At 48.3% G+C, this 26,874-nt stretch overlaps 1 long non-coding RNA gene across 1 annotated transcript; it reads left to right on the forward strand.

The window, feature by feature from the left end:
* The first annotated feature begins 58 nt into the window (after positions 1–58).
* LOC132374097 (uncharacterized) lies at positions 59–26,716 on the forward strand. The gene is made up of 3 exons (XR_009505585.1): positions 59–228; positions 25,847–25,956; positions 26,633–26,716. It is a non-coding gene; the product is annotated as an uncharacterized LOC132374097 (long non-coding RNA).
* Positions 26,717–26,874: the final 158 nt, after the last annotated feature.

Below are 26,874 nucleotides of genomic sequence, written 5' to 3' on the forward strand. Positions count from 1 at the left end.
AGCAGGTACCTAAAGCCGATTTGCCCGTGGACTTTTTAGTTTCTGAGATACAGCTCCCTTCTTTGCCTAAGCCAGTGTCTGCTGGCCTTCTGTCACATGAAACAGAAAGAGTTCTAATACTGAACCCCTTCTCCCCACCAGAGCCCAAGCTGTTCAGGGAGGCCACCCTCGGATCATGCTAAGCACCTCCATTGTGAATATACAGAAGCCCAAATCTGACCTCTTTAGGTGAGTTTAGGTGCTCTTTTAGGTGCTTTAAGTCCTTCTGAATGCATCTTCTCCATCAAAATTTACCTGTCCCATGTCCCATCCCCTTGACTTTTCTCCTGCCCAAGAGCTGGCTAATCTGATTAAACAACTAATCACACATGTAGACCTTGGCAAGCATTTGTCTCAAAGAGCCTTTTCAAGAAGGAGAGATTCTAATCTCAAGAATCTTGAGCCCTCTGTGGACAAGGTTTCCAGAGAGGCTTTGGGGACCTGTCTCATTTCACTGGTCCAGCTGCCCCTTGGGAGTCCTCAGTTCTGAGGACTTACCTTCACCTCTGGTTGCCTTCAGTGGGAGTCCCAGCCACGGGCCATGTGGCAGCATCACCACCAGGGGGCAGTGGCGCCAAGTTCCTGAGGCCTCAGGACACCGCTTAGCCCAGTTTACTCGATGTAAATAGAAAGAGGAGGGTGTAAGGAATGGAGCCCTGGCTTTGGAGCCATCCAGATAAAATGGGAATTACTGCTCTGCTACTTAGCGACTCCAGGCCTTGGACAAGGGGCTAGAATTGTGCCTCAGTTTCCTCCCTCAGACTCAGAACTAATTGTGTCACTGCAACAGCTTTTAAACTAAGCCCCACTCTCCCAGAATCTTAACTTCTTGAGGGCTTTTATGTTTCAGGCCTGCTCTAAGATCTTTACATATATTATCTCATTTGCTCCTCAGAAAGATTGTGAAGCACGTGCTATTATCGTCCTTATTTTCCAGATGTGGAAACTGAGGCACAGAGAGGTTCAGGAGCTTGTCCAATGTCACCCAGCAGAGCTGGCATTTGAACACAGGCAGGCCGGCTTCAGAGCCTCTCTTACCTAACCATTATGCTATTCCATGTCTAACACCAATGTGTGTTACATTCTTTTTTTTTTTTTTTAAACTTTGGGTTTATTTATTTATTTATTTATTTATGGCTGTGTTGGGTCTTCGTTTCTGTGCGAGGGCTTTCTCTAGTTGCGGCAAGTGGGGGCCCCTCTTCATCGCGGTGCTCGGGCCTCTCACTATCGCGGCCTCTCTTGTTGCAAAGCACAGGCTCCAGACGCACAGGCTCAGTAGTTGTGGCTCACGGGCCTAGTTGCTCCGCGGCATGTGGGATCTTCCCAGACCGGGGCTCGAACCCGTGTCCTCTGCATTGGCAGGCAGATTCTCAACCACTGCGCCACCAGGGAAGCCCCAATGTGTGTTACATTCTACTCCCACATTACTGTCATTGGCCACAGCCTGTGGCAGAGACTGAGTGTTGGGAAGATAGTAAAATCAGAAGAAATACAAAGGGAGTTGCTTCATGATCAGGTCACCCCAAATCCTTGCCAGTTTTCCAGAGTTCATGACCTGGGGCCCTAAGACTCTGTTGGGAGAGTCTTCTACAAGACACTGATGTCTTTTGTACCTGGAGGAAACAGCTTCCACCACCCGTGCAAATTCCTTCCACTCCAGATCAGAGGGTCTCTGTGTCCTGGCTTAGAGTATGTGGGGATTTGTGAGGGAGGCATTGCTGGTTCTCTTCTGGGGCCATTACTCCCTTTTGTGCCCGTCCTCAGTGTCTAAAGCTCATCTCTTAATCCTCCTTCCTGTGTCCTGGTGTATCCCTACATTCCCGGCAGGCCAGGGCTGACAGGAGGGATGGCTGGAGACCCCGAGCATCTTTCGGGCTGGGCTGGCCTTCTCCACAGTCCTGGGAGTGTTGTTGCCCGGGCTGCCCTAGGTCATAGACCTGCGACAGTGGCCTCCTGCTCCGGAATTCCTCAGGCCAAGCCCGTGGAGGTTGAGAGTGCGGGTTCCGGAACTAAACAGCCGGCCTCACACCTCAGTTCTGCCACCTGCCAGCAAGGTGACTCTGGGATACTCACCTAACTTCTTTGTCTATATTGCCTCATCAGGAAAATAGAGATAAAAAACACCTACCTTACGGGGTAGTTGCAAGGGTAGAGGGCCTGACAAAGGAAAGAATAATGCATTTAGAAAGTATTAAGCATAAAAGTGCACCAACTGGCACAGGGCTTGATCCGTGGGGGATTTTTGCACAGAGGCACACATATGGTGTGTGTGTGTGCATGTGTGTGTGTGTGTGTGTGTGTGTGTGAAAATCTGGTCTGAGTCCCACCATCAATCTGCTCTGGTGCTCTGAGGGAAGTGCTCCCTGCAGGTGGCAGCTGTGTTCTCATCTGATTTCTGAAACCTTACCCCGGCGGCTGGCTCTGGGGCTCCCTGGGATGCAGAACAAACATTTTGCTTCCCCAGCTGCTGGCCACGGGGTGGCGATGCACCCCAGACTGCTGTGTCCTGCGACCCTTCCTTGCCTGTGTCTCCCTCTTCAAGCTCAGAGTGAGGGGGCCTTTTAGATTCTCCCAGTAGTAGGGCTGCCAGATTTAGCACATAAAAATACAGGTCACCCAGTTAAATTTGACTTTCAGGTAAACAATGAGTGATTTTTTAGTCTGTCCCTAGTATTGTGTTTTATCTGCAACCTTAGGCGTGGACCCCATGCCTGTCTGAGGTCCCTGTCCTATCCCCCTGGTCCCTAGGTCCCTAGGAAAAGCCCCCCCCCCACAGTTTCCACCTAGCAGGTGGTGGAGGAGCAACGCCATTTCCAGGGAAAGCCCCAGTGTCCACCTCCCTTGCTGCCCACATGACTCCCCAGAGGCTGTCCCTTCTTTGATCCTGGGACCCTCCTCTCCTCTGGGGCAGGGAAAACTGGCCCTGAGCTATCACAAGTCTTCAAAGTTTCTAGATGATCTGTAAATTTCACGCCAAGTCCTTCAGTTTCTTACAACTCAGAATGACTTTTGACGTTTAAAAGCCAAGCCAAGGTTTTGACTTTCTTGTTCTCTCATCCTGCCCCTGTGGGAGGTCTTAGCTATTGGGCTGAGAAAGAACAAGGACACACGAGGAAATGCAGCTAATATTTCCACGTGTTCCCCAGCAACACACAGAGGGTCTCAGGGAAATCTCCCCACAGTCTCAGCACTATTCCCATCCCAACCCTGTTCTTTGTTTCCACGGCCACTGGGGTGCTGGTTGTTCCAGGTGTCAGGCTATTAAAGGACAGGTGTACCTGGTCCATTCATATCCTCCTCCCTTGTCATCTGTCAGAAAATACAGCAGTCAACTCTCGGAGCTGCTTCCCAGAGGGGACTGTCATTGTGTCTGTTCTATCAGTCAAATGCATCGCATCAGAGAATCAGAATCGTAGCCCATCTCTCTGCCATGAGCTCGGGAGGGAGAGAAGACAAAGGAGCCTGCAGAGACTCCTGAAAACTGAGAAGTGCTTTATCACAGCCAAGGACACCCTCCGGTAGATGTTGCCTCAACATCCCCTTGTCATTCAAGCGTCGCTGCCGAGTGAGCTGGGAACGCGCACTGCCAGGCTCAGGAGACTGAGGGGACCTGGGCATGACGTCCCCACATGGCACAGTGAGCCTGCAAGACAAAGGGAAATGGGAATTTAATTCTGGTAAGAGTTCTTCCTCGGCCATCAGGCTAAAAACGCACTCATTTGTGTAAGACATAGGTCTCAGTCACTGAAGAAAGTGAATGTGTGATGAAGGGAAGCGTCCTACACTTGGCAGACTTGCTGAGAATTCACACTTCCTGAGTCAAAGCCACTGACATTTCAGAAGAGCCAAATTTAATCAAGGCGTTTTGAAAGATCCAAACTGAATCAGAGAGACATGAGGCCCTATTATCAGCATGAATCTCGATGACTACTTGGAACTGTGTTTGCTGGGAAGTATAGCTTTCTCTGAAAGTGATGGGAAAATCGATTTTGTAAGAGGGCCTGTTTTTTTTTGGGGGGGGTATAATTGTTTTACAATGTTGTGTTAGTTTCTACTGTACAGCGAAGTGGAGTTTCCTGTGCTATACAGCAGGTTCTTATTAGTTATCTATTTTATACATATTAGTGTATATATGTCAATCCCGATCTTCCAATTCATCCCACCACCACCCCCGCTGCTTTCCCCCCTTGGTGTCCATACGTTTGTTCTCTACATGTGTCTCTATTTCCGGAGGGCCTGTTTTAAGTCAGGTCATTAGCGTCAAATATGGAAAGAATAGTTATGCCTGAGATGCCAAGTTTGCCCCAAGATGCAGCTTGGAGTGTCTTGGGAATACCATGGGCAGAAGTTTTGCAAACTTGAGGATTGTAGCCTTGAGGATTATGGGTTCAAGGGAAACCTCATTTAAAGGCTGAAATGCAAAACCTGAAAACGAGCTGCTCTGAGAAGGCCTGGAGGCCTTCGTCTGTCCCTGTCTGATATTTGCCACGTCTGTCTGTCTGTGTAGTATTTCTCCCCCTTCTAGAATGTAAGCTCCACAAGACCAGGAGTTTTTTAAATATAATTTTTAGAATCAGAAAAAGAATGAATATATGTATATGTATAACTGAGTCACTTTACTGTACACCTGAAACTAACACAACATTGTAAACCAACTATATGCCAATAAAATTTTAAATTAATAATAAAAATAAAATATAACATAATTTTTTTAAGTTTGCAGTTATTACAAAATATTGGCTGTATTCCCCGTGTTGTATAATGCATCCTTGTAGCCTATCTTACACCCAAATATTTGTACTTCCCACTCCTTCACCCCTGTATTGCCCCTCCCCTCTTCTCTCTCTGCACTGGTAGACACTAGTTTATTCTCTATAACAGTGAGTCTGCCTCTTTTTTGTATATGCACTAGCTTGTTGTACTTTTTTTTTTTTTTAATATTTATTTATTTGGTTGCGTTGGGTCTTAGTTGCGGCACACAGGATCTTCGTTGTGGCATGCGAACTCTTAGCTGTGGCATGTGGGATCTAGTTCTCTGACCAGGGATCGAACCCGGGTCCCCTGCATTGGGAGCACGGAGTCTTAGCCACTGGACCACCAAGGAAGTCCCATGTTGTACATTTTAGATTTTACATATAAGTGATATCGTACAGTATTTGTCTTTCTCTGTCTGACTTATTTCACTTAGTATAATGTCCTCCAAGTCCACCCATGTTGCTGCAAATGGCAAAATTTCATTCTTTTTGTTTGGCTGAATAGTATTCCATTGTAGGATTTTTTTCCCCTGATTTGTTCATTGCCATATCCCCAGTGCTGTGAACATTGTCAGGCACAGGGTAGCCCTTGGTATGTATTCACTCAATGAATGAATGAATGAACGAGTGAATGAATGAATGAAAAGACCTCTGAGGCCATGCACGTCACATCCTTTAATACTATTATTAATATTACTATTAGCATCCACTTATTATGTGCTCTATCCTGTGTTCTTACAGCATATTTAGCAGCTCATACACCTGATCTTATTCAGTCTCAGTCCTCACAATAAGCCTGTATAGTAGGTATTTAAGTCCCTACTTTACAGGTAAGGAAACAGAGGCTTCGAGAGATTTCCACATGGCCAGTAAGTGATGGAGCTGGTATCAGCACAGGCCTGTTTGGCTCAAAGACTGAGGTACCCCACTGCTCTCTCTCTTTCTTTCTCTCTCTTTCTCTTTTAAAATAACAGCTTTATCGAGATATAATTCAGTAAGACTCAACAGGGCCCACATCTGGTCCACAGGACACACACACACACACCCTTGATTTCCCAGGCAGGAGTACTGCTCTAGACCATGTTGCTCCCCAGCTCAGAGAACCCAAAAGCCTTCTGGATATTCCCACTGAAGTCCTCTCTCTCTAGACCAAAAGCAATGGAGGTAGCATTCCATCTAAGCTCTTGAGGTCCCAGCACAGTTTTCTCCAAAGAATTCCTCCTCAAATCATACCTCTTTCCATACTTTCATCTTGTTTGACATCCTTGATCCAGCTGAGGGTTCCCACTTAACTTGGTAAGTTTGTGTATTGGAAGGCTGTGTCTCATATTGACTTGGCTATCTTGTGGTTAACATAGTGAAGCATCTTCTGAAACTGAGGCCAGAGGAGCCCCGTTTTAACATCCTTGCACCAAGATCATACAACTACTCAGGGTTTCCTTTCCTTTTGTCCTCCTGCCTGGACATTGGGAGCTTCATGGTTCGTAGAGCCGAGTTCCGTTAGAGGAGAGTAGAATCAGAAGTAGCAAGATGCTGTTTTCCATGAATTTATGGAGAGATGTTACTTTCAGGTCCTGTTAACATTTATGTCTTCCCAGAAGTACCTGGAGAGGATCCAGAGATGCTCAGATGATGATTACCTCCACCTGCCTTCCTTCTTCCTCTTCTTTCAACTTATTTATCAAAAATACTTCATACATTGAAGGAAAGTCCCAGAGGACTGGAGTTGGTGGCAACATGGAGGAAGGTAGATGAGTTGGATACATCTCTGGGATCATGAATCTTGGGTGGAATTGAGGTTTTTACTCAGAGATTTTATCTGTTTATCCCCAAGAATCACTAACATCCACCAGATTTCCAGGAAGCCTGAATTTAAATTCACAATAGCAGGTCTTCTGTGTCTTTCTACCCAGGAGCTGTACGGAGGAAAAAATGAGTGGGGATTTGGAATAGATACTTCAAAGACTTGCAGTCCCTGATGAGATATATTTCCAAATAGTTCTCTAGTTCTCCAAAGCTTTTACGACTTCTTTTACACACACACACACACACACACACACACGTAAATTCAGGCATTTGATGTTTCTGAAACCCAGCCCGAGGCAGAACCTTAAACACATCTCAAGTTGTGATCACAGAAGCAACAGGCTCCCGCTGGGGTTGAGGTTCTGTAGGGCATTTCATGATAAATTTATCAAAGCCACAGGAGCCAGATCTTTATAAATAATTCTGACATCCTTCATTGCTCCTTTTTTTGCCATCAGCCCCTGGGGGGCAATTAGTTTTCATAGAAAAGAGAAGCTTCTCATTTACACCGTTGCATTCACAGCACTTCTGTTTTTATGAACACTTCATTTCCTCGGTCTCCAGATGAATTTTTGCAATATTGGAAATTTCTTATTTATGAAAACCCTGTAAAACTGTTATGTTTCAGTTGAACTTAAGGTTTTTCTATCCATTTGGGGGTCATGTTCTGACAAACTGCGGCCCCTCTGTTTGCTGGGCACTAATGGAAGGGGAAGTAAAGCCCCCGCAGACATGTCTCTGGAGATGAGCTGGAGAAATTCACAGAGTTGAAAACAGACAGAGTTCAGTGGGAAGAATTCTGACACAGAGGCCATGCATGGAAAGCAGATAAAGGAAAGGGCGAGGATACCAAGAAGGCTGGTTAGGTTTTGAAGGACGTATGGAAGTCAGACATGCCAGGAAAGAAGGAAGGGTTTTCCAGGCATAGGGAACAGCATGTGTGAAGGCACGGAGGTCTGAGACAAAGAAGACCTTGCCCACTTCTGGTGGATCCTGGGGAGGCAGCAAGATCTCAGAAGGAGGAAGGTTATGCAGTGTGTTTGAGCAAAATGGTCTTGATCCCTGGTGTGCTTGAGAGTAGTACTATATGACTCCTGATGAGTCAGCTATTTAGAAAATAGCTAAAATTAAAAGCTTAAAATATGTTTTTGCCAACAGTAGAATCATATTAATAAAATCAAAATTTAAAGAGAAGAAAAGGAGACTGATTTTGAGGAAAACAAAAATCAAAACTGCCAGGAGTAAAAGTAGCCAAGGGACTTCCCTGGTGGTCCAGTGGTTCGCCTTCCAATGCAGGTGGTGTGGGTCCGATCCCTGGATGGGGAACTAGGATCCCACATGCCTCACAGCCAAAAAAAAAAACCAAACCAAAACATAAAACAGAAGCAGTATTGTAACAAATTCAATAAAGACTTGAAAATGGTCCACATCAAAAAAATCTTTAAAAAAAGGTAGCCAAAAGAATAATTTCTTTTTATTTATTTATTTATTTATGGCTGTGTTGGGTCTTCGTTTCTGTGCGAGGGCTTTCTCTAGTTGGGGCAAGCGGGGGCCACTCTTCATCGCGGTGCGCGGGCCTCTCATTATCGCGGCCTCTCTTGTTGCGGAGCACAGGCTCCAGACGCGCAGGCTCAGTAATTGTGGCTCACGGGCCTAGTTGCTCCGCGGCATGTGGGATCTTCCCAGACCAGGACTCGAACCCGTGTCCCCTGCATTGGCAGGCAGATTCTCAACCACTGCGCCACGAGGGAAGCCCAAGAATAATTTCTTAATTAGACTTGGAAATGGTAGCATGTATGTAGTATATAATACATATATTTATAAAATAGCTACATACAGGCATATATATTATATATATAAAATGCATATATATATATTATATATGTGTGTATATATAATGTGCATATGGTATGTATATATATATATTAGTCTGTGTTTTAAAAAATTGAGGTATAAGTTACACACAGTGCAATTTTAAAGTCTTAAGCTTGATGAATTATTTTTTATTGACGTATGGTTGATTTACAGTGTTGTGTTAGTTTCTGGTGTACAGCAAACTGATTCAGTTATACATATACATATATATCTATAATTTTTCAGATTCTTTTTCATTATAGGTTAATGGAAGATATTGAATATAGTTCCCTGTGCTATACAGTAGGTCCTTGTTGTTTATCTATTTTATATATAGTGGTGAATACATCCATTTTTATAGATGGGGAACCGGAGACTCGGATGCAGCATGAGTTAGTAAATTGGAGGAGCCAAATTTTATCTCAGGTCTGCCTGGCTTTATTGCATGGCACAACCTTTTTCACAGGGCTGAAGAGAATTCACCTAAATCTGGGATCTGGCTGGCTGAAGCCTCTTCCCACTCTGGCTTGCTAGAAATCAACATTCTGTAATCTGAAAAAAAAATAACATGTGTATCGTTGAGGCCTAAGAATGATCTTGCTTAAGTAAAGGAGCTGTTACAGTGGAGGATTACTGGACTGAATGTCAATATTATGACATAGTATGAGTGTGTTTCGTGTTTGGTAATTGCAATCATTGTTGCTTTTGTTGTGGGCATCCATTTACAATGCTTGGTGTCAGTCTATTTATCTCTTGTAAAAATAAAATACAGTGTGTATGTGTGTGAAAAAAAAAAAAGAATGATCTTGCTTAAAGTTGCATTTAATGACAATTATAGCATTGAACCATTTGATTTCAGAATACTTGTGTTGTTAAGTATTGAGGTCCAAAATTGGGACCTCAGGTTAGGCTGCTTTAATCAGATTTACACAGTTCAGCTATTGCAATATGATATCACTATTTGCAATTCTGTGGTACATGATAAACATCACTGGTACATGTAAGTGAAGGAAACTTGTATCAGAAAGGGTTTATTTATACAGGAGTCTGGGATAAGCAGAGGAGTAACTGTAGGGATGAAGAGATTTACTGAAACTGAAAGGCCAAAACAAGTCATAAAGAACCCTTGTGTAGTGACATTATTTGTTTAACTGGTAGCTGCATGAAGGGCCATCAGGCTATCCAATGAGTTAATGAAGATTATCCATCTGAGCACTTTCTGTTGCATGTGACTCAAACTGCTTTAAGCATGGGCTTATGGTTTTGTTTACTAAACCATCCAAAGATAGATCTGACAGGACTTCAAGGCTCAAATGTCGTGTTCAGGACCTGGTTTCTCTCTTAATTTCTGGGCTCTGCTTGCTCTGTGTTGAGTCCATTAGCACACAGACTCTTCCCTGTGATCCCAAGATGGCAACTGCCAGCTCCTCGCTGCTGTGGCTACAGCCTTCCTGTTCCACATCAATAGGAAAGAGTAAAGGGCCTTCCTTTAATTTTCTCTGAGACTTATTGGTCTATCCAATAAGTCTATGGATCCTATCTATGGGTCCATGTGTCTATCCCTTGGCCAGTCACTGTAGCCAGGAGTATGGGATGTAATGCGTGGCTCAGCCCCAGGTCACATGCCCCAACCTTGAGTCCAGGAACTGGACGTAGGTGGACCCCGAAAGAAATAAATGTGGCATTATCAGAAGTGCTAATGAATGGTGGGAAGCAAACCAGCACAATTCCATTTTGGTCTGCTCCAGGACACTCTAAGATGGATTCAAGGAAGTGATTCAGGGGTCTGTGGCTTCCCTGAAGTTGCCAGTACTTTCTGTAGGTAGTTTGTGTTTATGTCCATTTTTTTTTTAATGTATTTATTTTTATTTATTTTTGTCTGCATTGGGTGTTTGTTGCTGTGCGCAGGCTTTCTCTAGTTGTGGCGAACGGGGGCTACTCTTCATTGCGGTGCGCAGGCTTCTCGTTGCGGTGGCTTCTCTTGTTTCGGAGCACGGGCTCTAGGCGCCCGGGCTTCAGGAGTTGTGGCTCGCGGGCTCTGGAGCGCAGGCTCAGTAGTTGTGGAGCATGGGCTTAGTTGCTCTGCGGCATGTGGGATCTTCCCGGACCAGGGCTCGAACGCGTGTCCCCCTGCATTGGCAGGAGGATTCTTAACCACTGCACCACCAGGGAAGCCCTATGTCCATTTTTTAGAGAGAGGGCCCATAGCTTTGATTAGATTATCAAAGGCCAACCCAAAGAATTGCCTCTGCTAAGATAACGGTGAATATTGAACCAGACTGAACTGCTTTTTAAAACTGAGTCTTCGTGTTTATACTGTCTTCTTGAATGCTTTCGGTATAAGATGTAGAATCTGCTTTCCAGCTGCCTTTTATCAAATGATGTTGAACCCATCGGGATTACCAGAGATAGTAAATACTGATTAAAATTTAGTTTATAGGACTTTCCTGGTGGCACAGTGCTTAAGAGTCCGCCTGCCAGTGCAGGGGACGCGGGTTCGAGCCCTGGTCGGGGGAGATCCCACATGCCGTGGAGCAGCTAAGCCCATGTGCCATAACTACTGAATCTGCGCTCTAGAGCCCACGAGCCACAACTACTGAAGACCCTGCGCCTGGAGCCCGTGCTCTGCAACAAGAAAAGCCACCGCAATGAGAAGCCTGCGCGCCGCAACGAAGAGTAGCCCCCGCTCGCCGCAACTAGAGAAAGCCACGTGCACAGCAACGAAGACCCAACACAGTCAAAAATAAATAAATACATTTATTTGTAAAAAATTTACTTTATACCATTCCTTCATGGTCCAGATGTTGTAGACCCCTTTTCCCTCCCCAGAAAGTCCTGTTTGTGGGGCCACAACAGAGGCTGCCCCAAGCTCTGTCACAGAGGTTGAGCTCATAGCCCTGCTGGGACCCCAGCCACCACTCACTCTCCTCAGACCCTGCCTCAGCAGCCCCTGTTTGCCCAACGATGAAGAGCTGCTCATTCTAGGTGAGGAAAAGGCCCTTTGGGAATTATTTCCCTATCATGATTCCAAGGCTTCATGCAGGCTGATATCTTCCTGCTAATACCAGGCCACGTGCATTGTTGACACCAGATAATGTTAGTCTTCTGGCTGATACAGTGGTGGATGAGCAAACACTGGGCGGCTGGTAGAATCCCTGACTTCCTGAGTGTCCGCGATCGTGGATTCATTGAAGTTTAAACATATAGAGACCTACCCCACCCTTGCCCTTTGCATTTGCCAGGAGATGAGCTTATCCGTGAATGATTGCTGTAAATAGCTGCCCCTCATTTCCCCCCTCACTTGCACTTTGGCTTTTAATGGGGTTCAAAGCCTGGCATTTTGCTGATTTTCCCCATCTGTGACCCACAGGCTAGCCCAGGGATGCTTAGAATTTAATGTACACACAAGGGACTTCCCTGGCGGTCCAGTGGTCAGGATTCCGTGCTTCCACTGCAGGGGGCACAGGTGCAACCCCTGGTCGGGGAACTAAGATCCCATATGCTGTGTGGTGTGGCCAAAAACATTAATTAATCAAAATTTTAAAAAGTAATGTGCACACGAATCACCCAGGGATCTTGCTCAAATGCAGATTCCGATTCAGCAGATCTGAGGTGGGTCCGAGATTCTGCATTTCCCACACGCTCCCAGTGACACCCATGCTTCTCGAAGGTCCTCACGTCTAAGAGCAAAGGGCTAGGCCAATGGCTTTCAACTCTGGCTGTACACTGGAGTCACCTGGGGATTTGCAGAAATACCGATGCTTGGGTCCTACTTTCAGATGTTCATAATTACCTGGTTTGAGGTGTGACTCCCCAGATGATCCTGACACACAGCCAGGGTTGAGATCCATCGGGCTGACGCCCCAGCCTTCAGCCTCTGCCTGTTAGCTCCCCTCACTGCCAGTCTGGCTCGCTCATACCACCTCTGCGCTGCACTCCTGGATTACCTTCTCCTTTGCCCTTGGCATTCATGGAGAGCTTATTATGGATTAGAACTTTCCACATAACCTGATGAAGTCAGCACTACTTCTATCCCCATCTTGCAGGCAGAGAAACTGAGGTTTGGAGAATGAAGTATCTTGTCCTAGGTCACACAGCTATTAAGCAGTAGTATCAGGACCCACCCAGGTCTTCTGTCCCTGGAGCACAAAAGCAGCAGAGCGTGGGTTTAAGAGGATGGCCTCTGGAGTCAGACAGACCTGGGGTCCACCACTAACTATTGGTGTGAACTTGGGGTGCACCACTCACTATTGGTGTGATCTTGGGGTCCACCACTCACTATTGGTGTGACCTTGGGGTCCACCACTCACTGTTGGTATGACCTTGGGGTCCACCACTCACTGTTGGTGTGATCTTGGGGTCCACCACTCACTATTGGTGTGACCTTGGGGTCTACCACTCACTATTGGTGTGACCTTGGGCAGGTTACCCTGATCCTGAAAGAGTTGGGTCCTCCTCTGTGAAATGGAGCCCCTTCTCAGGACTGTCAGGAGCATAAAATGGCATGATCAGTGTAAGCCATGCCCCCAGAGCCTGGGCCCTAGGACAGGTTCTGGCAGTCTCCACACCATAGTACTTGCTGTGGGCCCGTGTGCTTTGGCACTGGGCACAGACTTCTAGATTGTAACTCATCTTTTCTGTGCTCACAACAACTCTTCAGATGGAACTCAATTTCCTTCAACGAAGAAAGGTGCAAGTATGAGTATGGAATGTGTGTGAATGTGATTTTTTTATATTCATGGCCTCAAATGAGTTTTCCTTTGCTGCAAGAGGGCTTGATGGGGGAGGTAGTGGGTTCACCAGTGTTGGCCTGTTCACTCTGACCCTATGGAGTGACCGAAGACAACTCAGCCTGAATCCCCCAAACCATACGCCAGGCTGGCTATACGGCTTGTTTCTCCCCATGGTGGCGGCTGGAGGGATGAAGAGGTCGGGACTCCATCGCTTGTGAATCTCATGTATGCAGGGAACTACATTTTTAGAAGCTCCACATCTAGGACTTTCCCAGTTTTAACTCTAAAAGTCCCACAACCCTGGAAAAGCTTCAGTCCCAGAAAGATGGGGACAGTTGGTCACCCCACCCTGAGCACATGTGTCTGGGAGACGTCCTTCCATAAACAACCCAGATGGCTCCAAGCCTTTCTGCCTGCCTTCTCCATGGAGGGCTCTTTGGAGTGAGGTGGTTTCTCATCCTCTTTCTGATGTGGGCCCTTTGATGTGAGGTGGTTTCTCGTTCCCTTTGTGATGTGGGCCCTTTGGTGTGAGGTGGTTTCTCATCCCCTTTCTGATGTGGGCCCTTTGGTGTGAGGTGGTTTCTCATCCCCTTTCTGATGTGGGCCCTTTGGTGTGAGGTGGTTTCTCGTTCCCTTTGTGATGTGGGCCCTTTGGTGTGAGGTGGTTTCTCATTCCCTTTGTGAGGTGGGCCCTTTGGAGTGAGGTGGTTTCTCATCCCCTTTCTGATGTGGGCCTTTGGTGTGAGGTGGTTTCTCATCCCCTTTGTGATATGGGCCCTTTGATGTGAGGTGGCTTCTCATCCCCATTGTGATGTGGGTCCTTTGGTGTGAGGTGCTTTCTCATCACCTTGGTGATGTGGGCTCTTTGGTGTGAGGTGGTTTGTCAACCCCTTTGTGATGTGGGTGCTTTAGTGTGAGGCGGTTTCTCATCACCTTGGTGATGTGGGCTCTGTGGTGTGAAGTGGTTTGTGATCCCCTTGGTGATGTGGGCTCTTTGATATCAGATGGTTTCTCATCCTCTTGGTTATGTGGGCCCCTTGGTGTGAGGTGGTTTGTCATCCCCTTTGTGATGGGGGCCCTTTGGTGTGAGGTGGTTTGTCATTCCCTTTGTGATGTGGACCATTTGGTGTGAGGTGGTTTATCATCCCCTTTGTGATGTGGGCCAATTGGTGTGAGGTGGTGTGTCATACCCTCTGTGATGTGGGCCCTTTGGTGTGAGGTGGTTTGTCATCCCCTTTGTGATGTGGGCCCTGTGGTGTGAGGTGGTTTCTTATCCCCTTTGTGATGTGGGCCCTGTTGTGTGAGGTGGTTTCTTATGCCCTTTGTGATGTGGGCCGTTTGGTGTGAGGTGGTTTCTCATCCCCATTGTGATGTGGGCGTTTTGTAGTGAGGTGTTTTGTCATCCCCTTTGTGATGTGGGCCCTGTGGTGTGAGGTGGTTTCTCATTCCCTTTGTGATGAGGGCCCTTTGGTGTGAGGTGGTTTCTCATCCCCTTTGTGATGTGGGTGCTTTAGTGTGAGGCGGTTTCTCATCAACTTGGTGATGTGGTCTCTCTGGTGTGAAGTGGTTTATCATCCCCTTTGTGATGTGGGCCCATGGTGTGAGGTGGTGTGTCATCCCCATTGTGATGTGGGCTCTGTGGTGTGAGGTGGTTTCTCATTCCCTTTGTGATGAGGGCCCTTTGGTGTGAGGTGGTTTGTCATCCCATTTGTGATGTGGGCCCTTTAGTGTGAGTCGGTTTCTCGTCACCTTGGTGATGTGGGCTCTTTGGTGTGAAGTGGTTTGTCATCCCCTTTGTGATGGGGGCCCTTTGGTGTTAGGTGGTTTCTCATCACCTTGGTGATGTTGGCCCTTTGGTGTGAAGTGGTTTCTCATCCCCTTTGTGATGGGCTCTCTTTGGTGTGAGGTGGTTCCTCATCTCCTTTTTGATGTGGGCCCTGTGGTATGAGGTGTTTTCTCATCCCCTTTATTATGTGGGAGCTTTGGTGTGAGGTGGTTTCTCATCACCTTGGTGATGTGAGCTCCTTGGTGTGAGGTGGTTTGTCATCCCTTTTATGATGTGGGCCCTGTGGTGTGAGGTGGTTTCTTGTCCCCTTTGTGATGTGGGCCCTGTTGTGTGAGGTGGTTTCTCATGCCCTTTGTGATGTGGGCTGTTTGGTGTGAGGTGGTTTCTCATCACCTTGGTGATGTGGCCCATGTGGTGTGAGGTGGTTTCTTATCCCCATTGTGATGTGGACCTTTTGTAGTGAGGTGTTTTGTCATCCCCTTTGTGAGGTAGGCCCTGTGGTGTGAGGTGTTTTCTCATTCCCTTTGTGATGAGGGCCCTTTGGTGTGAGGTGGTTTCTCATCCCCTTTGTGATGTGGGTGCTTTAGTGTGAGGCGGTTTCTCATCAACTTGGTGATGTGGTCTCTGGTGTGAAGTGGTTTATCATCCCCTTTGTGATGCGGGCCCATGATGTGAGGTGGTGTGTCATACCCTTTGTGATGTGGGCACTTTGGTGTGAGGTGGTTTCTCATCACCTTGGTGATGAGGGCCCTTTGGTGTGAGGTGGTTTGTCATCCCTTTTATGACGTGGGCCCTGTGGTGTGAGGTGGTTTCTTATCCCCTTTGTGATGTGGGCCCTGTTGTGTGAGGTGGTTTCTCATCCCCTTTGTGATGTGGGTGCTTTAGTGTGAGGCGGTTTCTCATCAACTTGGTGATGTGGTCTCTGGTGTGAAGTGGTTTCTCATCCCCTTTGTGATGTGGGACCATTGGTGTGAGGTGGTGTGTCATACCCTTTGTGATGTGGACCCTTTGATGTGAGGTGGTTTGTCATACCCATTGTGATGTGGGCTCTCTGGTGTGAGGTGGTTTCTCATTCCCTTTGTGATGTGGGCCCTTTTGTGTGAGGTGGTTCCTCATCCCCTTTGTGATTTGGGTGCTTTAGTGTGAGGCAGTTTCTCATCATCTTGGTGATGTGGTCCCGGTGGTGTGAGGTGGTTTCTCATCCCCTTTGTGATGTGGGCCCTTTGGTGTGAGGTGGTTTCTCACCTCTTTGTGATTTGCGTACGTTGTTGTGTGGTGTTTTGTCATCCCTTTTGTGATGTGGACCCTTTGATGTGAGGTGGTTTCTCATCCCCTTTGTGATGTGGGTGCTTTAGTGTGAGGCGGTTTCTCATCACTTTGGTGATTTGGGCTCTTTGGTGTGAGGTGGTTTCTCATCCCCTTTGTGATGTGGGCCCATTGGTGTGAGGTGGTGTGTCATACCCTTTGTGATGTGGACCCTTTAATGTGAGGTGGTTTGTCATACCCATTGTGATGTGGGCTCTGTGGTGTGAGGTGGTTTCTCATTCCCTTTGTGATGTGGGCCCTTTTGTGTGAGGTGGTTTCTCATCACCTTGGTGATGAGGGCCCTTTGGTGTGAGGTGGTTTCTCATCCCCTTTGTGATGTGGGCCCCTTAGTGTGAGGTGGTTCCTCATCCCATTAGTGATGTGAGCCCCTCGGTGTGAGGTGGTTTCTCATCTCCTTTGTGATGTGGGCCCTTTGGTGTAAGGTGGTTCCTCAACCCCTTTGTGATGTGAGACCTTTGGTGTGAGGTGGTTTCTCATCTCCTTTGTGATGTGGGCTCTTTGGTGTGAGGTGGTTTCTCATCCCCTTTGTGATGTGGGCCCATTGGTGTGAGGTGGTGTGTCATACCCTTTGTGATGTGGACCCTTTGATGTGAGCTGTTTTGTCATCCCCTTTGTGATGTGGGCCCTTTGTAGTGAGGTGTTTTGTCATCCCCTTTGTGATTTGCGTACGTTGGTGTGTGGTGTTTTGTCATCCCTTTTGTGATGTGGACACTTTGATGTGAGCTGGTCTGTCATCCCCATTGTGATGTGGGTGCTTTAGTGTGAGGCGGTTTCTCATCACCTTGGTGATGTGGGCTCTGTGGTGTGAAGTGGTTTGTCCTCCCCTTGGTGATGTGGGCTCTGTGATGTCAGGTGGTTTGTCATCCCCATTGTGATGTGGGCTCTGTGGTGTGAAGTGGTTTCTCATTCCCTTTGTGATGAGGGCCCTTTGTGGTGAGGTGTTTTGTCATCCCCTGTGTGATGTGGGCCCATTGGTGTGAGGTGGTGTGTCATACCCTTTGTGATGGGGGCACTTTGGTGTGAGGTGGTTTCTCATCACCTTGGTGATGTGGGCTCATTGTTGTGAGGAGGTTTCTCATCCCTTTTGTGATGTGGGCCCTGTGGTTTGAGGTGGTTTGTCATCCCCATTGTGATGTGGGCTCTGTGGTGTGAAGTGGTTTCTCATTCCCTTTGTGATGAGGGTCCTTTGGTGCGAGGTGGTTTCTCATCACCTTGGTGATGTCGGCCCTGTTGTGTGAGGTGGCTTCTCATGCCCTTTGTGATGTGGGCCGTTTGGTGTGAGGTGGTTTCTCATCCCCTTTGTGATTTGGGCCCTTTGGTGTGTGGTGTTTTGTCATCCCTTTTGTGATGTGCCCCCTTTGATGTGAGCTTTTTTGTCATCCCCATTGTGATGTGGGCTCTTTGGGTGAGGTGGTTTCTCATCCCCTTTGTGATGTGGGCCCTTTGTAGTGAGGTTTTTTGTCATCCCCTTTGTGATGTGGGCCCATGGTGTGAGGTGGTGTGTCATCCCCATTGTGATGTGGGTTCTGTGGTGTGAGGTGTTTTCTCATTCCCTTTGTGATGCGGGACCTTTGGTGTGAAGTGGTTTGTCATCCCCTTTGTGATGGGGGCCCTTTGGTGTTAGGTGGTTTCTCATCACCTTGGTGATGTTGGCCCTTTGGTGTGAAGTGGTTTCTCATCCCCTTTGTGATGGGCTCTCTTTGGTGGGAGGTGGTTTCTCATCACCTTGGTGATGTGGGCTCCTTGGTGTGAGGTGGTTTGTCATCCCTTTTATGATGTGGGCCCTGTGGTGTGAGGTGGTTTCTTGTCCCCTTTGTGATGTGGGCCCTGTTGTGTGAGGTGGTTTCTCATGCCCTTTGTGATGTGGGCTGTTTGGTGTGAGGTGGTTTCTCATCACCTTGATGATGTGGCCCATGTGGTGTGAGGTGGTTTCTTATCCCCATTGTGATGTGGACCTTTTGTAGTGAGGTGTTTTGTCATCCCCTTTGTGAGGTAGGCCCTGTGGTGTGAGGTGTTTTCTCATCCCCTTTGTGATGAGGGCCCTTTGGTGTGAGGTGGTTTCTTATCCCCTTTGTGATGTGGGCCCTGTTGTGTGAGGTGGTTTCTCATCCCCTTTGTGATGTGGGTGCTTTAGTGTGAGGCGGTTTCTCATCAACTTGGTGATGTGGTCTCTGGTGTGAAGTGGTTTCTCATCCCCTTTGTGATGTGGGACCATTGGTGTGAGGTGGTGTGTCATACCCTTTGTGATGTGGACCCTTTGATGTGAGGTGGTTTGTCATACCCATTGTGATGTGGGCTCTCTGGTGTGAGGTGGTTTCTCATCAACTTGGTGATGTGGTCTCTGGTGTGAAGTGGTTTCTCATCCCCTTTGTGATGTGGGCCCTTTTGTGTGAGGTGGTTCCTCATCCCCTTTGTGATTTGGGTGCTTTAGTGTGAGGCGGTTTCTCATCATCTTGGTGATGTGGGCCCTGTGGTGTGAGGTGGTTTCTCATCCCCTTTGTGATGTGGGCCCTTTGGTGTGAAGTGGTTTCTCATCCCCTTTGTGATGTGGGCCCTTTTGTGTGAGGTGGTTCCTCATCCCCTTTGTGATTTGGGTGCTTTAGTGTGAGGCGGTTTCTCATCATCTTGGTGATGTGGGCCCTGTGGTGTGAGGTGGTTTCTCATCCCCTTTGTGATGTGGGCCCTTTGGTGTGAGGTGGTTTCTCACCTCTTTGTGATTTGCGTACGTTGTTGTGTGGTGTTTTGTCATCCCTTTTGTGATGTGGACCCTTTGATGTGAGGTGGTTTCTCATCCCCTTTGTGATGTGGGTGCTTTAGTGTGAGGCGGTTTCTCATCACTTTGGTGATTTGGGCTCTTTGGTGTGAGGTGGTTTCTCATCCCCTTTGTGATGTGGGCCCATTGGTGTGAGGTGGTGTGTCATACCCTTTGTGATGTGGACCCTTTAATGTGAGGTGGTTTGTCATACCCATTGTGATGTGGGCTCTGTGGTGTGAGGTGGTTTCTCATTCCCTTTGTGATGTGGGCCCTTTTTTGTGAGGTGGTTTCTCATCACCTTGGTAATGAGGGCCCTTTGGTGTGAGGTGGTTTCTCATCCCCTATGTGATGTGGGCCCCTTAGTGTGAGGTGGTTCCTCATCCCATTAGTGATGTGAGCCCCTCGGTGTGAGGTGGTTTCTCATCTCCTTTGTGATGTGGGCCCTTTGGTGTAAGGTGGTTCCTCAACCCCTTTGTGATGTGAGACCTTTGGTGTGAGGTGGTTTCTCATCTCCTTTGTGATGTGGGCTCTTTGGTGTGAGGTGGTTTCTCATCCCCTTTGTGATGTGGGCCCATTGGTGTGAGGTGGTGTGTCATACCCTTTGTGATGTGGACCCTTTGATGTGAGCTGTTTTGTCATCCCCTTTGTGATGTGGGCCCTTTGTAGTGAGGTGTTTTGTCATCCCCTTTGTGATTTGCGTACGTTGGTGTGTGGTGTTTTGTCATCCCTTTTGTGATGTGGACACTTTGATGTGAGCTGGTCTGTCATCCCCATTGTGATGTGGGTGCTTTAGTGTGAGGCGGTTTCTCATCACCTTGGTGATGTGGGCTCTGTGGTGTGAAGTGGTTTGTCCTCCCCTTGGTGATGTGGGCTCTGTGATGTCAGGTGGTTTGTCATCCCCATTGTGATGTGGGCTCTGTGGTGTGAAGTGGTTTCTCATTCCCTTTGTGATGAGGGCCCTTTGTGGTGAGGTGTTTTGTCATCCCCTGTGTGATGTGGGCCCAGTGGTGTGAGGTGGTTTCTCATCCCCTTTGTGATGATGGCCCTTTGGTGCGAGGTGTTTTCTCATCACCTTGGTGATGTTGGCCCTTTGGTGTGAGGTGGTTTCTCATCCCCTTTGTGACAGTGGCCCATTGGCGTGAGGTGGTTTCTCATCCCCTTTGTGATGTCGGCCCTGTTGTGTGAGCTGGCTTCTCATGCCCTTTGTGATGTGGGCCGTTTGGTGTGAGGTGTTTTCTCATCACCTTGCTGATGTGGGCCATGTGGTGTGAGGTGGTTCCTCATCCCATTAGTGATGTGAGCCCTTGGTGTGAGGTGGTTTCTCATCCCCTTTGTGATGTGGGCCCTTTGGTGTAAGGTGGTTCCTCAACCCCTTTGTGATGTGGGACCTTTGGTGTGAGGTGGTTTCTCACCTCTTTGTGATTTGCGTACGTTGGTGTGTGGTGTTTTGTCATCCCTTTTGTGATGTGGACCCTTTGATGTGAGGTGGTTTGTCATCCGGATTGTGATGTGGGCTCTGTGGTGTGAGGTTGTTTCTCATCCCCTTTGTGATGAGGGCCCTTTGGTGTGAGGTGGTTTCTCATCCCGTTTGTGATGTCGGTGCTTTAGTGTGAGGTGGTTTCTCATCATCTTGGTGATGTGGGCCCCTTGGTGTGAGGTGGTTTCTTATCCCCTTTCTGATGTGGACAGTTTGATGTGGGGTGGTGTGTCATCCACTTTGTGATGAGAGCTCTTTGGTGTGAGGTGGTTTCTCATCCCCTTTGTGATGTGGGCCCTTTGGTGTAAGGTGGTTCCTCAACTCCTTTGTGATGTGGGACTTTGGTGTGAGGTGGTTTGTCATTCCCTTTGTGATGTGGGCCCTTTGGTGTGAGGTGGTTTCTTACCTCTTTGTGATTTGCATACGTTGTTGTGTGGTGTTTTGTCATCCCTTTTGTGATGTGGACCCTTTGATGTGAGGTGGTTTGTCATCCCCATTGTGATGTGGGCTCTGTGGTGTGAGGTGGTTTCTCATCCCCTTTGTGATGTGGGTGCTTTAGTGTGAGGCGGTTTCTCATCACCTTGGTGATGTGGGCTCTGTGGTGTGAAGTGGTTTGTGATCCCCTTGGTGATGTGGGCCCTTTGTAGTGAGGTGTTTTATCATCCCCTTTGTGATGTGGGTCCATTGGTGTGAGGTGGTGTGTCATACCCTTTGTGATGGGGGCACTTTGGTGTGAGGTGGTTTCTCATCACCTTGGTGATGTGGGCTCATTGTTGTGAGGAGGTTTCTCATCCCTTTTGTGATGTGGGCCCTGTGGTTTGAGGTGGTTTGTCATCCCCATTGTGATGTGGGCTCTGTGGTGTGAAGTGGTTTCTCATTCCCTTTGTGATGAGGGCCCTTTGGTGCGAGGTGGTTTCTCATCACCTTGGTGATGTCGGCCCTGTTGTGTGAGGTGACTTCTCATGCCCTTTGTGATGTGGGCCGTTTGGTGTCAGGTGGTTTCTCATCCCCTTTGTGATTTGGGCCCTTTGGTGTGTGGTGTTTTGTCATCCCTTTTGTGATGTGCCCCGTTTGATGTGAGCTTTTTTGTCATCCCCATTGTGATGTGGGCTCTTTGGGTGAGGTGGTTTCTCATCCCCTTTGTGATGTGGGCCCTTTGAAGTGAGGTTTTTTGTCATCCCCTTTGTGATGTGGGCCCATGGTGTGAGGTGGTGTGTCATCCCCATTGTGATGTGGGTTCTGTGGTGTGAGGTGTTTTCTCATTCCCTTTGTGATGCGGGACCTTTGGTGTGAAGTGGTTTGTCATCCCCTTTGTGATGGGGGCCCTTTGGTGTTAGGTGGTTTCTCATCACCGTGGTGATGTGGGCTCCTTGGTGTGAGGTGGTTTGTCATCCCTTTTATGATGTGGGCCCTGTGGTGTGAGGTGGTTTCTTGTCCCCTTTGTGATGTGGGCCCTGTTGTGTGAGGTGGTTTCTCATGCCCTTTGTGATGTGGGCTGTTTGGTGTGAGGTGGTTTCTCATCACCTTGGTGATGTGGCCCATGTGGTGTGAGGTGGTTTCTTATCCCCATTGTGATGTGGACCTTTTGTAGTGAGGTGTTTTGTCATCCCCTTTGTGATGAGGGCCCTTTGGTGTGAGGTGGTTTCTCATCCCCTTTGTGATGTGGGTGCTTTAGTGTGAGGCGGTTTCTCATCAACTTGGTGATGTGGTCTCTGGTGTGAAGTGGTTTATCATCCCCTTTGTGATGCGGGCCCATGATGTGAGGTGGTGTGTCATACCCTTTGTGATGTGGGCACTTTGGTGTGAGGTGGTTTCTCATCACCTTGGTGATGAGGGCCCTTTGGTGTGAGGTGGTTTGTCATCCCTTTTATGACGTGGGCCCTGTGGTGTGAGGTGGTTTCTTATCCCCTTTGTGATGTGGGCCCTGTTGTGTGAGGTGGTTTCTCATCCCCTTTGTGATGTGGGTGCTTTAGTGTGAGGCGGTTTCTCATCAACTTGGTGATGTGGTCTCTGGTGTGAAGTGGTTTCTCATCCCCTTTGTGATGTGGGACCATTGGTGTGAGGTGGTGTGTCATACCCTTTGTGATGTGGACCCTTTGATGTGAGGTGGTTTGTCATACCCATTGTGATGTGGGCTCTCTGGTGTGAGGTGGTTTCTCATCATCTTGGTGATGTGGGCCCTGTGGTGTGAGGTGGTTTCTCATCCCCTTTATGATGATGGCCCTTTGGTGCGAGGTGTTTTCTTATCACCTTGGTGATGTTGGCCCTTTGGTGTAAGGTGGTTCCTCAACCCCTTTGTGATGTGAGACCTTTGGTGTGAGGTGGTTTGTCATTCCCTTTGTGATGTGGGCCCTTTGGTGTGAGGTGGTTTCTCACCTCTTTGTGATTTGCGTACTTTGGTGTGTGGTGCTTTGTCATCCCTTTTGTGATGTGGACCCTTTGATGTGAGGTGGTTTGTCATCCGGATTGTGATGTGGGCTCTTTGGTGTGAGGTGGTTTCTCATCCCCTGTGTGATGTGGATGCTTTAGTGTTAGGCGGTTTGACATCATCTTGGTGATGTGGGCCCTGTGGTGTGAAGTGGTTTGTCATCCCCTTGGTGATGTGGGCCCCTTGGTGTGAGGTGATTTGTCATCCCCTTTGTGATGGGGGCCCTTTGGTGCGAGGTGATTTCTCATCACCTTGGTGACGTGGTCTCTGGTGTGAGGTGGTTTATCATCCCCTTTGTGATGTGGGCCCATTGGTGTGAGGTGGTGTGTCATAGCCTTTGTGATGTGGGCACTTTGGTGTGAGGGGGTTTCTCATCACCTGGTGATGTGGGCTCTTTGGTGTGAGGAAGTTTCTCATCACCTTGGTGATGTGGTCTGTGGTGTGAGGTGGTTTATCATCCCCTTTGTGATGTGGGCCCATTGGTGTGAGGTGGTGTGTCATACCCTTTGTGATGGGGGCACTTTGGTGTGAGGTGGTTTCTCATCACCTTGGTGATGTGGGCTCATTGTTGTGAGGAGGTTTCTCATCCCTTTTGTGATGTGGGCCCAGTGGTTTGAGGTGGTTTGTCATCCCCATTGTGATGTGGGCTCTGTGGTGTGAAGTGGTTTCTCATTCCCTTTGTGATGAGGGCCCTTTGGTGCGAGGTGGTTTCTCATCACCTTGGTGATGTCGGCCCTGTTGTGTGAGGTGGCTTCTCATGCCCTTTGTGATGTGGGCCGTTTGGTGTGAGGTGGTTTCTCATCACCTTGGTGATGTGGGCCATGTGGTGTGAGGTGGTTTCTCATCCCCTTTGTGATTTGGGCCCTTTGGTGTGTGGTGTTTTGTCATCCCTTTTGTGATGTGCCCCCTTTGATGTGAGCTTTTTTGTCATCCCCATTGTGATGTGGGCTCTTCGGGTGAGGTGGTTTCTCATCCCCTTTGTGATGTGGGCCCTTTGTAGTGAGGTTTTTTGTCATCCCCTTTGTGATGTGGGCCCATTGGTGTGAGGTGGTTTCTCATCCCCTTTGTCAATGGTGCCGTGTGGTGTGAGGTGGTTTCTCATACCCTTTGTGATGTGGACCGTTTGATTTGAGGTGGTGTGTCATCCCCTTTGTGATGCGGGCTCTTTGGTGTGATGTGGTTTCTCATCCCCTTTGTGATGTGGGCCCTTCAGTGTGAGGTGGTTCCTCATTCCATTTGTGATGTGAGCCACTTGGTGTGAGGTGGTTTCTCATCCCCTTTGTGATGTGGGCCCTTTCATGTCAGGTGATTTGTCATGCCCTTTGTGATGCGGGACCTTTGGTGTGAGGTGGTTTGTCATCCCCTTTGTGATGTGGGCCCTTTGGTGTGAGGTGATTTGTCATCCCCTTTGTGATGTGGGCCCTTTGGTGTGAGGTGGTTTGTCATTCCCTTTGTGATGTGGACCCTTTGGTGTGAGGTGGTTTCTCACCTCTTTGTGATTTGCGTACGTTGGTGTGTGGTGTTTTATCATCCCTTTTGTGATGTGGACCCTTTGATGTGAGGTGGTTTGTCATCCCCATTGTGATGTGGGCTCTGTGGTGTGAGGTGGTTTCTCATTCCCTTTGTGATGGGGCCCTTTGGTGTGAGGTGGTTTCTCATCCCCTTTGTGATGTGGGTGCTTTAGTGTGCGGCGGTTTCTCATCATCTTGGTGATGTGGGCTCTGTGGTGTGAAGTGGTTTGTCATCCCTTTGGTGATGTCGGCCCCTTGGTGTGAGGTGGTTTCTCATCACCTTGGTTATGTGGGCCCTTTAGTGTGAGGTGGTTTCTCATCACCTTGGTGATGTGGGCCCTGTGGTGTGAGGTGGTTTCTCAGCCCCTTTGTGATGGTGGCCGTTTGATGTGAGGTGGTTTCTCATTCCCTTTGTGATGAGGGCCCTTTGGTGTGAGGTGGTTTCTCATCCCCTTTGTGATGTGGGTGCTTTAGTGTGCGGCAGTTTCTCATCATCTTGGTGATGTGGGCTCTGTGGTGTGAAGTGGTTTGTCATCCCTTTGGTGATGTCGGCCCCTTGGTGTGAGGTGGTTTCTCATCTCCTTTGTGATGTGGGCTGTTTGGTGTGAGGTGGTTTGTCATCCAATTTGAGATGTGAGCTCTTTGGTGTGAGGTAGTTTGTCATCCCCTTTGTGATGTGGATCCTTTGGTGTGCGGTGGTTTCTCATCACCTTGGTGATGTGGGCTCTTTGGTGTGCGGTGGTTTCTCTTCCTCTTTGTAATGTGGGCTCTTTGGTGTGAGGTGGTTTCTCATTCCCTTTGTGATGTGTGCTCCTTGGTGTGAGGTGGTTTCTCATCACCTTGGTTATGTGGGCCCTTTAGTGTGAGGTGGTTTCTCATCACCTTGGTGATGTGGGCCCTGTGGTGTGAGGTGGTTTCTCAGCTGCTTTGTGATGGTGGCCGTTTGATGTGAGGTGGTTTCTCATTCCCTTTGTGATGAGGGCCCTTTGTTTTGAGGCGGTTTGTCATCCCATTTGTGATGTGGGCCCTTTAGTGTGAGGCGGTTTCTCATCACCTTGGTGATGTGGGCTCTTTGGTGTGAGGTGGTTTGTCATCCCCTTTGTTATGTGGGCCCTTTGGTGTGAGGTGGTTTCTCATCCCCTTTGTGATGAGGGCCCTTTGGTGTGAGGTGGTTTCTCAGCCGCTTTGTGATGGTGGCCGTTTGGTGTGAGGTGGTTTCTCAGCCTCTTTTTGATGGGGGCCCAGTAGCTCCCGAGTCGGGATCGGTGCCTGCCCCCTGCGATGCCGGCACTTATGGTCATGATGTGTCCCCCGCTTGCTTCCTGCTCAGAGTCTGTCTCATCTCAGCCTGAAGTCTTTTTCCTTCCATCTCTGCAGCCGAGGGAGGTTTCGTTCTACTCGGGCAACAGGAAAAATCTTCATAAAAGAAAACACCTCCTCTCCTCTCCCCCTTTCGGCGAAGACACTTTGCCTCAGACAACCACTCAGTGAGTACACAAAAGTTGGGCTGTTTTCTTTCTGATGCCATTTCAGATGAAGTTTAAAAATATCTTTTTAAACTAGGGAAGCAACAGCACAGCTAAAAATGCTTGGATTTGAAAATAAACGTGTGGCAGATTTACACAAATCCCTTGAATCTGTCAGAGATGCTTTCAGCAGCAGGTACAATGCGTGACAAAAGGGGACTCACGCCACAGAGCTTTGTTTTTCTTGCGTAAGAAGAAGTCTGGAGATGGGCGCCTGCTGATAGTGATTCAGGGATCGGGGTGTCCGGCTCTGATTTGGTATCAGTGTCATTTTCTAGGTCCCCTCATGTCAAATAATGGCAGCATCATGCCTTGTGCGGCTCAGTTCAAAGAGGAAGCAGGGTGGCCTTGAATGGGACTCTCTCCTTCCTTGTCTCTGTTACCAAAGGGAAATCATTCCCAGGAGCCCTCTCCTCAGTGCATTTCCCCTTACATCCTACGGGCCAGAACTAGGTCATACACCCATCCCTAGGCCAGAGACAGGGGTCCTGCCCAATTCAGGGCTCCCTGCCCACTACTGAGGTTCTTTTAGGGAGGAATGGTTTTGGCTGGACGACCAAAAATGTATTCTCAGACCTCTTTCTTCGGGCTCAGAAGCCCTGAGTTCCGGACCTGGTCCTGTTTCTGCCTTCCTCAGATATGAATAACATGATGAACTGGGTGCATCTTCCTCAAGCCCTGATATCGTCCCTATGGGCCACTTGCAAAGGCAGCAAAGAAGGTGAGCTGGCATCGAGGGTTTCTGCATGAGACTGGCTTCACTGGCAAGAAACACTTTTGAGAACAGGTAAACTAGATCATTTCAAAGGGAACTTCTACCTTGAATGTTTTTGAGTGTCTGTAGGATTGGCTGGCCAGCATCTTTTCTTGTCTCCAGGC

Source organism: Balaenoptera ricei, chromosome 11, assembly GCF_028023285.1.
Source record: "Balaenoptera ricei isolate mBalRic1 chromosome 11, mBalRic1.hap2, whole genome shotgun sequence".
Lineage (NCBI taxonomy): Eukaryota > Metazoa > Chordata > Mammalia > Artiodactyla > Balaenopteridae > Balaenoptera > Balaenoptera ricei.